The sequence below is a fragment of the Sebastes fasciatus genome, chromosome 4 (genome assembly GCF_043250625.1).
Source record: "Sebastes fasciatus isolate fSebFas1 chromosome 4, fSebFas1.pri, whole genome shotgun sequence".
NCBI classification, from domain to species: Eukaryota; Metazoa; Chordata; class Actinopteri; order Perciformes; family Sebastidae; genus Sebastes; species Sebastes fasciatus.
In genome coordinates, this window is record NC_133798.1 from 5,024,736 (window position 1) to 5,039,069 (window position 14,334).

A 14,334-nucleotide genomic window follows, 5' to 3' on the forward strand; every position below is an offset into this window, starting at 1 on the left:
TTTGTGATGTCACAAATATACAATATATAGATTATTACACGGATTCAAACATAAACATTCTAAATGTATCCCAGTTTGTTTCCTGTTGCAGTGTATGTTAATAATATCAGCTGACAGGAAGTAAACATGGATCCAAACTGTTGCCTAGCAACGCAATTCTGTTGCAATTCCGTTGAAATGCACTAAAACGGAGTGTTTCAAACAGAGGGTAAATACAGGTATATACAGGCAGACAGTATGAGGAAAATAAAGTTTTTTTTAACATTACAGCATGTAAACATGTTCTAGTAGAAACACAAAATACAAGTATGAACCTGAAAATGAGCACGATATGGGACCTTTGATGCCACTAATTTCATAAACACATTAACTTAACTGCGTGAAATTATTCGGATTGCATCAAACGACTGAATTTTTTTGAATTGCCTTCATGAGCCACCGCCGTATCGAAGATACACGCCTGTATGAAAACCAGAGAGCAAAAGTAGCGGCAAAGTTGGGATAGACACTACAATGGTTGTGCTCGCCACACCACAGTTACCTCGGGGGGTGACAGTACATTATTTTGACCAGCAGTGGGAACTTCGGTCGCACGCATTGACTTTTATGAAGACAGAGGAGAGGCATTTTGCTAAATCATGCACTGAGCACTTTATGCAAGTTGCAAAACAGTGGAACATTGACCCGAGGCTGTATCAAATAGGTCGAAGCTTCATTCATAACGTTGACATTCAAATTATTATTATTAATAACTTACAGAAACATTGCGGGCAAAGTCCACGCCTTTTCTCTCTCTCTCACATACACACACGCGCGGCACTCAATCTGTCTCTGTAACGTTAGTTGTCTCAGTCTTCAGTCCAAAAGTCAAAATGTATTAAAAAAAGATAGATGTAATCATTTCCAAAATTCACAACTTGTTTTCATCTCATGAAAAATTCTGCTTCAATCCATATTTGTTGACGTTCATCCTCTCAAAAACAACATTTTCACTGTGGTCAAAAAACACATAAGGGAGGCACGCATCTGTATTAATGGGAGGTCTTGCGGCAATCTAACAGCACCATAAATTATATTTATACAACCACAATAAGACAAAATCATATTTCTCCCATTTTTTAGGGAAATGACATCATACAATATGACATCAGATATTCAAAGCTTCATTGGAAAACCTCAATAGAAGCTTTGAATGTAAAAAAATGATTTTTTTTATATGTTTATTTCAGTCTATACATTGTTTTTTTTAGGAAAATGCTGCATATTTTACCTTTAATAATAACTTTTGGTTTATATTTCAATCACTGATTTGGCCTTTTAATTCTTTATTCAGCTGTACTGAGAACTACTGTACCACATCTTCCGGTTGATGTTGGTGGATTTGAAGATACTGTATCTATCTATCTGCCTGGATGCCACATCATCTGGAGCTGGATGGATTAGGTTACAATCGGTCCGAGTGTTGCGTTCGTCCTCTGAACCTGATCATCCTGCTCTGCTTTGCCTCAATCTTGTTCTACTGCTGTCAATACAGACCACTGTGGCGGTCTGAATTAGGTTAGAGTGACAGTTATGAATACATCTTGTACGCTGTAAACTATTGACCTGTCTGGATCCATGTCTTCAAATAAGGTTTGGTTTTACTTAGCGTGTGAGAAATTAATCTTCCAGATGAGGAATCAGGACCTCCAGGTCCTGGTAACATCAGTAAAGGTCTGTTAAAGCTTTCTGACAACCAGCGGTCAGTTAGTTCTTAAGCTATAGACATCGGGCTGTGGTACTCCAGCCTCGAGTCAAAGTCTTTCTGTTGTTTCAATGTGTCTTGCTCTCATTTTAGCCAAACAAAACTGAAAGCTGAATTTTACACAAAATAGTATTTTCTGACCCTACACAATATTTACCTCTTCTCTTCTAACCCCAGGCTGTGAAATATGACATGAAGTACCACCAATTAAGTACCGGTATGTCATATGTGTTTGTAACTTACAGAGGTGGAGTACATTATACGCTTCTGATGACTTTTTTTCCTTGTAAACATATGTTTATTTATTTTATACAAAAAGTAAATAAATAACTAAACATGGGGTTTAAAGGCGAAACTTTACAGTCAACAGTTAAAGGGACTGTTTGTTAGAATCAGAAATGCTTGTTAACAGCGACACCTGTGGCCGTTAAGTCAACGAAAGTCAGCGTCCTGTTAGTAATGTTAGCTGACTAGATGAAGGTCTCTTCATGAATCACTGCTGATTCTAGTGTTGGCTTTTCCTGCTTCAGCCTACCGACCGCAGTCAGAGGGAACAGGGGAGACACCGGAGTTTAGGTCAGAGACGATAATGTTTCTCTCTGCGGAGCCCCGTCACTTCACAAGACACGGGAAACCTCTGTTGGTCCGGAGGAGCTGCAGCAGATATTCTCAGAGCTAAACTAACTCTTCTGCAGTGAGTAGTGTGCGCGCATGCACGTGATAGTGGAGCGAAAGAGCGAGTGAAGGCAAGCAGGAAGGCAGAGGAGTAGAGTACAGCAGAGACTCCGGCCCTGGAGACCAAAGCTACGGTCTCCCCCACATCCTCTGGCCGCGGCCAACACTGTTTAACAGACGAGCTTCACTAGATAGAACTTTGCGGTTTTGGTGCTTCTGTGTAGTTTGTGTTGGTGTCTCTGTTGGGACACCGAACCGGATTGATTTATACGTGTAAGAAGTTACAAACAGTCCCATTAAATGAAAAATAAAATATTATAAAAATACAGTCACACATAAAGTATGGCACACATTCCTCTGGGCTTAAAAAAATAAGTATGTAAAGAAAGTAAAATGCAAACAGAGAAAACATCAGTATGGAAAACATCACAAATGTCACTAACGGAACTTACAAAACAAAGCACCAGTCTCCTGGCTGCAGTTCCTGTGTTTGATGGACCCATCCACCTCCCCTCCCACCCGTAAGTCGGTCTTTCTTCTTTTTTATTCTACGTCACTAGCTCAGAGCATAGCATATTCACGTAGATGCATTTACATTGCAGTCAGTACAGACTACATGGCATGAAAATGACAGGCCAAAAGCATGTACGTCGTTCTTATTACACGCTTTTACCTTCATCGTGTCATTCACAAACCTTTTCGTGCGACCGGGCTGGCCAGGTTTACAGAGGCTCAGTTTAGGTTTGATCTTGCCGCCTTCGTTAATGCACACATATTTATATTGAGAATTTAGAGGAATACAAGAAAAAATGACACAGTCAGGCAAATGACCCATGGTTAGGAAGGGTCTGGAGTTTGAGATGAAGGGCACTTTATCGACATGTAGTAGATTAAATTCAACCTAATATTTAAGTTCAGGCAGAAGGATACTGAGGAAAAGCCTATTTTTTCCCTCGAATTCCCAATTACCAAGTTGTGAGAGTTTGAGGGTGGGGGGCATCATGGCCCCAGTTTCATCTGCTTTCTTATCTGCCTGTGCTGTCCTCAGCATCAAAGGAGACACAGCAGCAGCGGAGCAGAACAGACCTCTTGTTCTTTGAGAAGGAACAGAGGTCTTGCTGGGAAGAGAGAGAAAAGGATGTGACTAGGGAGCTATTTCAGCGTCGACGGATCCAGGAAAACGTAGGTGGAGAGATGGCCACAATAGGACAGCCTCAGCAGGACACAAAGACACACACCACAAAGCATGTCAGTCTTGAAATGAGCTTTCATCCCGCATTCGGATATCTTTGGAGTTATTTAAGGGGAAATGACATTACAGCACTGACAGACAGGTACGCTAGAATAAGAAAATCTCTTTTGTAAGGAGTCAAATGTTTTAAATACAGCAGTTTAATAGTGCAATGTCTAAGATCTGGCCAGAATTTTCGGCTGCTTGTCAGCTGTGTCTCTTCTAGAGCCTATTTTTTCTGCGTGCCACGTGGTTCGCACCAACAACAGGCAGTGAAAATGATCTTTTGACTGAATATTGACATCACACCAGCTACATTACTACAGTTCCAATGTCTGTATCATGTCACAGACATGAAAAAATATATATTTTTAAATCAACACTTCCTGCTTCCGTTTCAAAATAAAAGCCTTCAAGGATTTTTTTGTGTGGACAGAATTCCTTCATTTGTCAACACAAGGCTTTTATTCCGAAATATTTACAGGACAGTGTTGTAGAAGATGCAGTGACTTGCAGGGCTTCATGAATGAATAAAGTACTGTTTTTTAATTGTGATTTATTACTATTATTACTACTGGAATAGAAAGGCAGACAAGCGCTACGCGAGTAGATGCCAGGCACTGTATGCATGGTAACCATGGAAACAGCTTCTGTGCACTACTGTATATGGTATCATATATCCCAGGTCAATTTTTTGACAAATAGTAGCAAACTTACTCTTTGATGCCAACCACAGACTGTTATTGTTGATAGCTAAGGTAAGTTAAATTATTATGGTCGTAATATTATAGCCTAGCTTAAGTTAATAACTATACATAATGTTAGGGCTGGGCGATATGGTTTATAAATATTATTTCAATATTTTTAGGCTGTATCAGCTGTATCACAAGTTATGATGAACAGTTCACTACTTATCTTACAAAAAGGACGTGAACATTATATCGATAAATTACAGCACCCTCGTTCTCCCGTGGAAGACTCCGCTGACGCACAATGAGTGCACGGGCAGAGTGCACACAGTTAGGAAGGTAGGTAGACAGGCCGAATGAAATGATCAGACGGGTGTATTACAGTCCTGCGAAAGCCACAGATACCAGATTATTTTCTTTTTTTTGTCAGAGTATTTAACTTATTGACTTATATAAGACACACACAGGAAAGGTCTCCTCAGGTAATACTGCTCCTAAATCTGAAGCTAAAATTTGACCTCTTGCTTGGTCATTGTGGATAATTTGCCGTGAATGAGGAAGCCTGAGTAGCTGTAATGTCGATTATATTCCCTGTGCTTCCCTGCTGGTCTAAAGCATGGCTCTCTAGATCACTCACCTACACACATCATTAGCATTTAGAGAGGCTGGGATCATCCTGGGATCCACAGCAACACACACCCACTTCAAATCCATCAGTGGTCTTAAGACTCTCACAGTCGCACACAAAAGCAGAAACATGACAAACAGCAGAAATTTCTGATTAAAAAAATTCTATTTCTGTTGGATGACGAGCATCCATCGCTGAGCAGGTTCATCCTCAGTGTGACCGAAGGCCAGATGAGGACTGCTTATTGTAGAAGTTCTTCATTCATCTTCATCTTTGTGTCCTCTAAACTAACTTCTCTCCCTTCCATCTAATGCAGAGCTGCAACAAAAGGAAAAAACTGTTAAAAAAACTGAGATATTTTGTCTCTACAAATACAATGTGAAATGTTTTTGATAAGGTTCAGTCTTCATGTTGCAGTAAACTTCTCTCTCCAGTCCTTGTTCCCTCATCCATCTCTCGGCTCCGTATTCCATTTGCTACTTCTTTCCTTTCTTATGGAAAGTGTCATTAAGAATAAGGATTTAGGGGTTAACGGAAGTCCAGCTGTGAACACCTACAGTGAAGGTTTTGATTTATACTTGTGTTGAGATTTCACCTGTTGACATCACCCCTGCAAAGCTAGATGTATTGTACATGATCAGGCCGTAAAATATTTTAATTATATTCCCCACAGTAACTGCTCTTGATTCTTGCTACGCACTGACCCACAGGTGACAACACCACTCCTCACAGGTTTTACAGTTGAATATGCACAGTGGTTATGCGTCTGAATTCTGAGTCCATCGATCAGACCTGCAGTTGTTTCAGTGACATTGTTACTTTTGTAGCTTCCTCCTTTTCATCCATCACGTAGGAACAATCTGATTATTCAAGTGGTTGTTTGACAGGCACTCCTTCACGGCCCCGCAGCACCTGGTAATACGTCATATGAGCGATGCAGAGATTAGTGGACCACTTGCGTAGGGAGAGGGCAGAGTATGATGGAGCAGAGGAAAATAAAGCACACTTCCCCTAATTGTTCATAAATTCATTTTAAACTGTATTACTTTCATAACTCCTTAAAACATTAGTGTTTCTTACAGTTATATCACTTGATATTCCAACACAGAATAGAGGGTTGATACAGAGTTAGGGTTAGTGTAGTGTATTCTGGGTCATTAATTACTCCGGTCCTCTGGGCTCAAAGGATCAATCGCCTAAACCCTCTTGAGTTGTCAGTCTACTTTAATATCATTAAAGACGGGGATTCTTCTCCTGAAGGAAAGTCAGCAAGGGCCTGTGGAGTGCTATGTGAACCTACCAACGGGCTGTCACCTTTCACTAATGCTTCTCCCCAACCCTCTCCTTTCCTTTTTGGAAACCAATCAGTGATGCCATCTTACAGGCCTCCTCCATGTTGAAGTATAGAAATATTCTTTCAGGACATATTTTTGAATGATGGTAATTCTGAATAATAATTTTATTTTAACCCTTTCAGTTTTTCTCAAAATAGGTAGCTGGGCATCTTGTCTGTCCAATATTCATGGACTTTCTATCCTGGTTGTAATTAGTTCTTACTTAAAAATAACTTACTAAACCTTCACATTCACACACACTAAGTATGTATAGCTGACTGAACTCTTTGCTATGTAAAGATATAGAGGAGTAATGTCTACCTGAGCAGAGAATGAAGGCTCTCTCCCTCTGTGTGTGTGTGTGTGTGTTGGAATCAGAGCTTCTCCGTGCTTTGTTGACATAGTCGGCCGTGCGTGCTTTTAGTGCATGTTAGTGCACGTGAGCGTGCCCCACTGGCCAGCTCACGGCCGCTGCGCTGCTCTCATATGGCGATTACAGCTGATAACGACGTCCTGACCGACAGCGTCGTCGCCGAAGCGTAGCGCCCACCCACCGGTCCCCCCCCCCAGGTAAACACTGTTAGCTCTGTCAGCACTGTCGTCCTTATAAGCGCTGTTAGCACTCTTAGCACTGTTAGCACTGTTAGCACTGTTAGCTGCGAGCCACAGGCTCTTTATAGTTTATAGCTGTTTATAGCAGTATAAGCTGCTTAAATTGTTTGCTCTCTCTATTCTTCTGTTTTGTCATTACTCTGAATGCAAAGCACATCGAGCTGCATTTGTGTATATGAAAGATACCATTTAAATAAATTGTATTTATATTATTATTATTATTATTAAATATTATATATATATACAGTATTTAATCATTAAAAAATCTCAGCATTACTACTGGTAACATTGTTATAGAAAGTATCAGATTATTTGGAGAGGAGGAAACACAGAGTTTGGTCACTGAGCGCTCTTTTAGCTGACGGTAATCACAATCAAACTAAACTAAACATCAAGTAATTTTACTTGGTTTGTACACTATTTGATCACAGAGCTAATCGGCCGTCCTCAACCCGGCAGATGACGAGCACCACTCTGACACCTCCCGCCATTAATAATATGTGCAAATTACACTTAATCACTCGTCATTTAGGTCATCTTCAAATAGAGCACGCTCGCCAGCCATCTAAACACATTACATCGTGACACGGCAATTATGTGTTATTTGGAAAGAGAAGGTATAATGGCTGTGTCTCTTTGTGCATCTCTCTTTGCTTCTTATGATCTTTACTGTCTAATACACTGTCTGTGTTCTTCCTCCAAACCAAAATAGGCAGTGACTGTCATTTCCAAAAACTTTTGTTTGGGAGATAAATTAAAATTTTGTTACTAACCCACATGATATCTACTTTTGCAACAACTAAACGTATGTAATCCTAAAAATACTAATCTGGGATATTTGGAGTATTAAGTGGTATTCCCCTTTTAACCCCTATTGGCTCTTTGTCCCCCATCGTTAGTCATTTTTTGTGCTGGACTGATCAACATTAGTCACGACCAGTAATTTAGTCCTGTATAACAACCAACAACATTCATTAGGTGACTCATATGCAGACACATACACACACACACACACACACACACTCAAATGAGGGTGCTTACTCTATATGGTCAGTCACCTTGTCTTATTCAAGGTGTCCTTGATTCATTCTACTTTAACAGACACATTATCCCGTCATTTATCTTATCTTACCTTCATCACGTCTGCTGCTTGCATGTGTCCCGACATCAACACCTTACAGTTTATTTCTGCCAGCCTTGTGCTTTTATACATGTTAGTACTTTAAAGCCCATTTCCCACTGGACCAAAAACCCACTAACATCTGGCTTTTCTCTTTTAGTGGGAAAGGTTACAATCGGCATTCATTCCTGGGACAAATGACTCTGCAGTAGTCTAGTAGTAGTGACACACGTTGAAGTGAATATGTAATAAATAAAAACAACAGGGATTTGGACAATTATAATAATTTATTAATGCACAAAACATACAATTAATATGCTCTCCTCAAAGGCACCAGACAACAGTCATTTTACCTCGCTGATCATCCAAACACACTTCATTCAAACTCGACAGAAACAAAATTAAACTCATCCAAACCGTCTTTGTTAGTCTTTCCACTGTTTCAACAATCACCAACTCTGGTTTGGTCAAAATAAACTCTCAACTGATCGAGTTAGATGTGAAAAGAAACAGCCATTATGTACACTCCTCAAAGCCACCAGACTCCATTGACAGAAACAGTAATTTTAGATAGCTGATCATTGTAAAACACACTTCATTCAAATTCAGAAATAAAACTCATCGCATACTGGTCTATGTGAAAGGAGTCTCTATCGTCTATTTTTAGTGGGTTTCCCGTGTTTAAAAACCTGCATATATACGCGCTAATTTTGGCGACAATGTCGGCTGTTGTAATTAAAGCCTTATGGACCAGTTGTTGAATAGAACCTGTACTGTGTGCACGCTGTTTTGTTGAGAATAGAGGTGTCACAATCGGTATTTACAATAACTGTGATATTTTAAAAATTAAATATTGATATCATATTAAAATTACACATTTGACATTATGTAACGCGATTCTCGAGATTAGGAGCAGTTCTCTTTTATGTTATCTCTGCATCATTCAACTCAGTGGAGTAAAGCCTCTGATGGGGATGACTAGAAGTCTTTCTGGAACTATTTGACACAGAGACAACAGCCTCATAGGCATATTACAAACTGTTCATTTAACCTTTATCTCAGAGTTGCCAACATGTAGTTGAGTTATAGCTCTTCTGTTTTGTTCTGTTACAGATTAAAATGCTCGACAAAATACAGTTTTGAATGTGATTAAGTCTGTAAAGGGTTAAATTAATGAGTGTTACCAGTAAGTGTTATCCTCAAACTGATGTGGTTGTTCACGCTGACTGTTTATATTTAGTATTCTTTCCTTTGAGTTTATTAAATACATGTAGTCATCACGCAGCAGCAGGACCGGAATGTGCGTCTCCACACTGAAAAGAGGTGCATGTGTGCATTTTACGCACGTGGTACAGCGTCTGAAACATTCATTCATTAATGAGGCCTATTTAAATCTCCTGACAGGACAACAGGATCAGTGAGGATCTAACGGTGAGTGACCTTCAGAGATTTCTACATATCACTCAGTTTTGCTGTTTCACTCAGATTCCGGGTTGATTCAGTAAAAACATCTGGAACATAACAGCTGGATGAGTCCAGCTCCATCCGAGCTGTGGGGACATTTTTATTAGAACAAAATATCCAAACTACATTTCCTCTAGAGGATCAAAAATATTTCCTTCTGTCTTGTCGAGTTTATTATTATATTGAGTTTCTAATTTTGTTTCTTAAATGCAAAGTATCGCAATATTTGCAGCACAGTAGCATCAGAACAAAGCGTTGAAAATGTGGGAAAAAGGCCACGTAGTTCAGCGTAAGAACTGGGTATGCAAGCTGTGAAATAAAGTATTCCCCCCTTCATCCTTTTTCACTGTAATTGCAGTGCAGTTATAGGGCTATTTTCTCAAAGTAAATATTGGGTAAGCGGACTGCAATATGTAGCTTTATTTCAATATGCACACCGTCAGCTTCTAGATAATAGAGGTAGATATGGTTTCCTTGTGAATGTTTTTCTCTTCTTGAAAAATGAAGCGATTTTTGTAGGAGCGAAAAATGCTGAAATTCAACATCCAGAGACAAGCAGCTCTGATTTTCAAAGTCTCCACCGGACAAGCAGCAGCGCCCTCTGCTGTTTGTAAAGAGAAGTGAAAAAGCTTACAGCACCTGGTATTCCCAGGCGGTCTCCCATCCAAGTACTGACCAGGCCCGACCCTGCTTAGCTTCCGAGATCAGACGAGATCGGGCGTGTTCAGGGTGGTATGGCCGTAAGCAACAGCTCTGGTGACCAAACGGCCCTTTATAGATGTCGATCACTGCCACCGTGAACGCCTGTGTGCATTTCTGTCCATAAGGACATTAGCATATTTCTAGAAGTTCTGGGCAAGGAGCTCTGATTACAGTGACACAGTTTCCCCACATGAATGATAAATACTATCTATGACAGAGGTGAGATTGTATAAGCTGCTTGAATGCAGGTTTGTTGTGCTTTTTTCAATTTTATGCTACTTTATACTTTATTTTACAGGGATAGATTGTAGTTTTTACTCCACTACGTTTGTGATTGTTATTGCGACTTTGTACATTTAGATTTGACATTTAAAACGGGATTGTTTCATAAAATATGGCGCAGTATGATACTTGAAAATGCTGCTTACACATCAATACATCAGTGATAATAATCCAATAATAGTTTTAGCCTGTAACAATGTAACACTGACAGAGTTTGTTACAAATGCCATTTTTGTCATTATAGTGAGAATATTTGTTTGTGTTCCTGACAATCTGCAGCTGCTACCTGTATAGACAGAATACGAAAACGTTGTGTTACAGCATCTTTAAATGGCCTTTTGTAGCTATAACTGTTGCTTACGGCCATACCACCCTGAACACGCCCGATCTCGTCTGATCTCGGAAGCTAAGCAGGGTCGGGCCTGGTCAGTACTTGGATGGGAGACCGCCTGGGAATACCAGGTGCTGTAAGCTTTTTCACTTCTCTTTACAAACAGCAGAGGGCGCTGCTGCTTCTTCATTGGACACTGGCAGGCACTGATGCAAATCAATAGAATGGTGTACACACAATGTCAATGCTTTTCAAATATTTTTTAAAGAGCAGATCAGGAGTTACAGGTGTAGATATGGCAGATAGAAGTCCAATTAGATGAATGCTTTCTGCACTCCTAAACTCACTGATCATTTCTTTGCAAACATTTACTTATATCTGTTGCTGTAAATGTGAAATGCTGGAAGGCCAAGCAATTTTCCTGGACCTCTGTCCTCATGTCCATACAAGTGCAAGACATCTGGCTGGGGTATAGTCGTGCTGTTACTGGGTAACAAGGCAGGGAAAATAAGGGGTAACAGTGTCGATATTGCAATGAAATTAGCTATGGTATCATTTATTCTTTTCAAATGATGATGTGCTTACAAAAAAAAAATACTTTGGGAAATGACATTGTGAGAAGTTCCCAAATATAGAGTACGTATTGTTAGGAATATACAGTAGTGTACATTATTAGTGCTTGGGAACAAAACACGAAGGGTGTTCCTTTACAGCTGTAGCTGTAGAAGTATGTGTACAGTATGTTTTAACAATTCCAATAAAATACTGGGGAAAAGTGAGGCAGTTTTGGGATCTGACGTAGCATCCATCTGACGATCAATACTGATTTCAAAGAAGAACCTAAGCCACCTTTCGCGTCCTTTCATATCATTGTATCATAAACTAATTAGAAGCTGATCAATTTCACTGAGAAAAAAAACAAACCTTTATTGAAGTTTATTGGACAGCATACAGCGTAAAGAATAGTGCAGCAAGATATTCATCACTCAAAAACGACACGTCAGTTTTCAACTTTTTTTGAAAAGCATGCAGAAGTGATTCAAACTGAAGTAATGGCCGTTACTCTTTGGTGACTAGCATCAGGACAAAGCGTTGAAAATGTGGGAGAAAGGCCACGTAGTTCAGCGTAAGAACTGAGTATGCAAGCTGTGAAATAAAGTATTCCCCCCTTTATCCTTTTTCACTGTATCTGCAGTGCAGTTATAGGGCTATTTGCTCACTTTCAATGGCTAAACACAAAGTAAATATTGGGTAAGCGTACTGCAATATGTAGCTTCATTTCAATATGCACACCGTCAGCTTCTAGATAATAGAGGTAGATATGGTTTCCTTGTGAATGTTTTTCTCTTCTTGAAAAAGGAAGTGATTTTTGTAGGAGCGAAAAATGCTGAAATTCAACATCCAGAGAGAAGCAGCTCTGATTTTCAAAGTCTCCACCGGACAAGCAGCAGCGCCCTCTGCTGTTTGTAAAGAGAAGTGAAAAAGCTTACAGCACCTGGTATTCCCAGGCGGTCTCCCATCCAAGTACTGACCAGGCCCGACCCTGCTTAGCTTCCGAGATCAGACGAGATCGGGCGTGTTCAGGGTAGTATGGCCGTAAGCAACAGCTCTGGTGACCAAACGGCCCTTTATAGATGTCGATCACTGCCACCGTGAACGCCTGTGTGCATTTCTGTCCGTAAGGACATTAGCATATTTCTAGAAGTTCTGGGCAAGGAGCTCTGATTACAGTGACACAGTTTCCCCACATGAATGATAAACACTATCTATGACAGAGGTGAGATTGTATAAGCTGCTTGAATGCAGGTTTGTTGTGCTTTTTTCAATTTTATGCTACTTTATACTTTATTTTACAGGGATAGATTGTAGTTTTTACTCCACTACGTTTGTGATTGTTATTGCGACTTTGTACATTTAGATTTGACATTTAAAACGGGATTGTTTCATAAAATATGGCGCAGTATGATACTTGAAAATGCTGCTTACACATCAATACTGCAGTGATAATAATCCAATATCAATAATTCAATATCTTTAAATGGCCTTTTTGTTGATGCAAATGTTGCTTACGGCCATACCACCCTGAACACGCCCGATCAAGCAGCTTAGTTACAATCTCACCTCTGTCATAGATAGTGTTTATCATTCATGTGGAGAAACTGTGTCACTGTAATCAGAGCTCCTTGCCCAGAACTTCTAGGAATATGCTAATGTCCTTATGGACAGAAATGCACACAGGCGTTCACGGTGGCAGTGATCGACATCTATAAACAGCCGTTTTGTCACCAGTACTGTTGCTTACGGCCATACCACCCTGAACACGCCCGATCTCGTCTGATCTCGGAAGCTAAGCAGGGTCGGGCCTGGTCAGTACTTGGATGGGAGACCGCCTGGGAATACCAGGTGCTGTAAGCTTTTTCACGTAGTTCAGCGTAAGAACTGGGTATGCAACCTGTGAAATAAAGTATTCCCCCCTTCATCCTTTTTCGCTGTAACTGCAGTGCAGTTATAGGGCTATTTTCTCACTTTCAATGGGGAAACACAAAGTAAATATTGGGTGGTGCAGTGGAAGCACCACTCTCTATATTCACTGAATCAATATACGTAACCTACTCTCTCTCATCACACAAACAACACGTTATAAACACAGAAATAATGAAAGTAGCCTACATGTTATTTTAGGATAAGAGGGACAGTAGGCTGACTGTAGTGGTCTCATTATGTAGACAAGACGGATCATTACGCACAGACAGGAATTTTCCTGAAACACTGAAATTCATAATTAAATTCAATTGAAATTCTAAAACAAAATTAAGTCAACACACACAAGTGTCAACAAAAAAAAATAACATTCATTACAGGGCTGTTGTATTGCATTTCATTGCATTTCATTGCATCATGTTTCTCTTTCTTTCTTTTTTCAACAGATGGGTAGGGGAAATTTGGCCCCCAACGGGGGTCTTCACTGTTCCAGGCTACCAGGTCTGCTGCAAGGACCTCTGACAGGTGAGATCTGAGAACGAGCTGTAAAGAGAGGCTTTACTTAGTCACTGTAGTCTGCTTTATTTTAATTGCTGGAATTTCGTGATATTTTTGAAGTAAGTGGCAGAGCATCTTGTGTAAGTGCTGGAAAAAAAACAACTAACAGAAAGCAAATACAGTTCCTCTGTAGTCTGTCCTCAGATCGACCAGTGTTCCTCATCATATCCCCAGTCAGGAGGCTTCATGTAGCATGGCGCCCCCTGGTGGCAGTATACTGCTACATCTTTCAGATCCAGCCTGAACCTCCACCAGCCAAACCAGTCGATCCATCTGGAGCACATGGGCTGGATAGGAAGGGTATACAGAGAGTCTGCAGGTATGGAGGGGGAACATATTCAGCTATCTCCTCAGTGAGGAGAGGAGAGGCTCAGGACAGCAAAAAACAAAAAAAACACGGAATAGCCTAGTTGAAGAATAGAAAGAATAGATGTTGCTAAACAGAACAATACAAAAATACATTAACACTACAGTGACATTTTT

At 40.2% G+C, this 14,334-nt stretch overlaps 4 non-coding genes across 4 annotated transcripts; 2 read left to right on the plus strand and 2 right to left on the minus strand.

Moving 5' to 3' along the window:
- Positions 1-10,124: 10,124 nt before the first annotated feature.
- LOC141767130 (5S ribosomal RNA) lies at positions 10,125-10,243 on the minus strand. The gene has a single exon (XR_012593786.1). It is a non-coding gene; the product is annotated as a 5S ribosomal RNA (ribosomal RNA).
- A 593-nt stretch (positions 10,244-10,836) lies between these two features.
- Positions 10,837-10,955, plus strand: LOC141767143 (5S ribosomal RNA). The gene has a single exon (XR_012593797.1). It is a non-coding gene; the product is annotated as a 5S ribosomal RNA (ribosomal RNA).
- A 1,340-nt stretch (positions 10,956-12,295) lies between these two features.
- Positions 12,296-12,414, minus strand: LOC141767162 (5S ribosomal RNA). The gene has a single exon (XR_012593815.1). It is a non-coding gene; the product is annotated as a 5S ribosomal RNA (ribosomal RNA).
- Positions 12,415-13,108: 694 nt separating this feature from the next.
- Positions 13,109-13,227, plus strand: LOC141767155 (5S ribosomal RNA). The gene has a single exon (XR_012593808.1). It is a non-coding gene; the product is annotated as a 5S ribosomal RNA (ribosomal RNA).
- Positions 13,228-14,334: the final 1,107 nt, after the last annotated feature.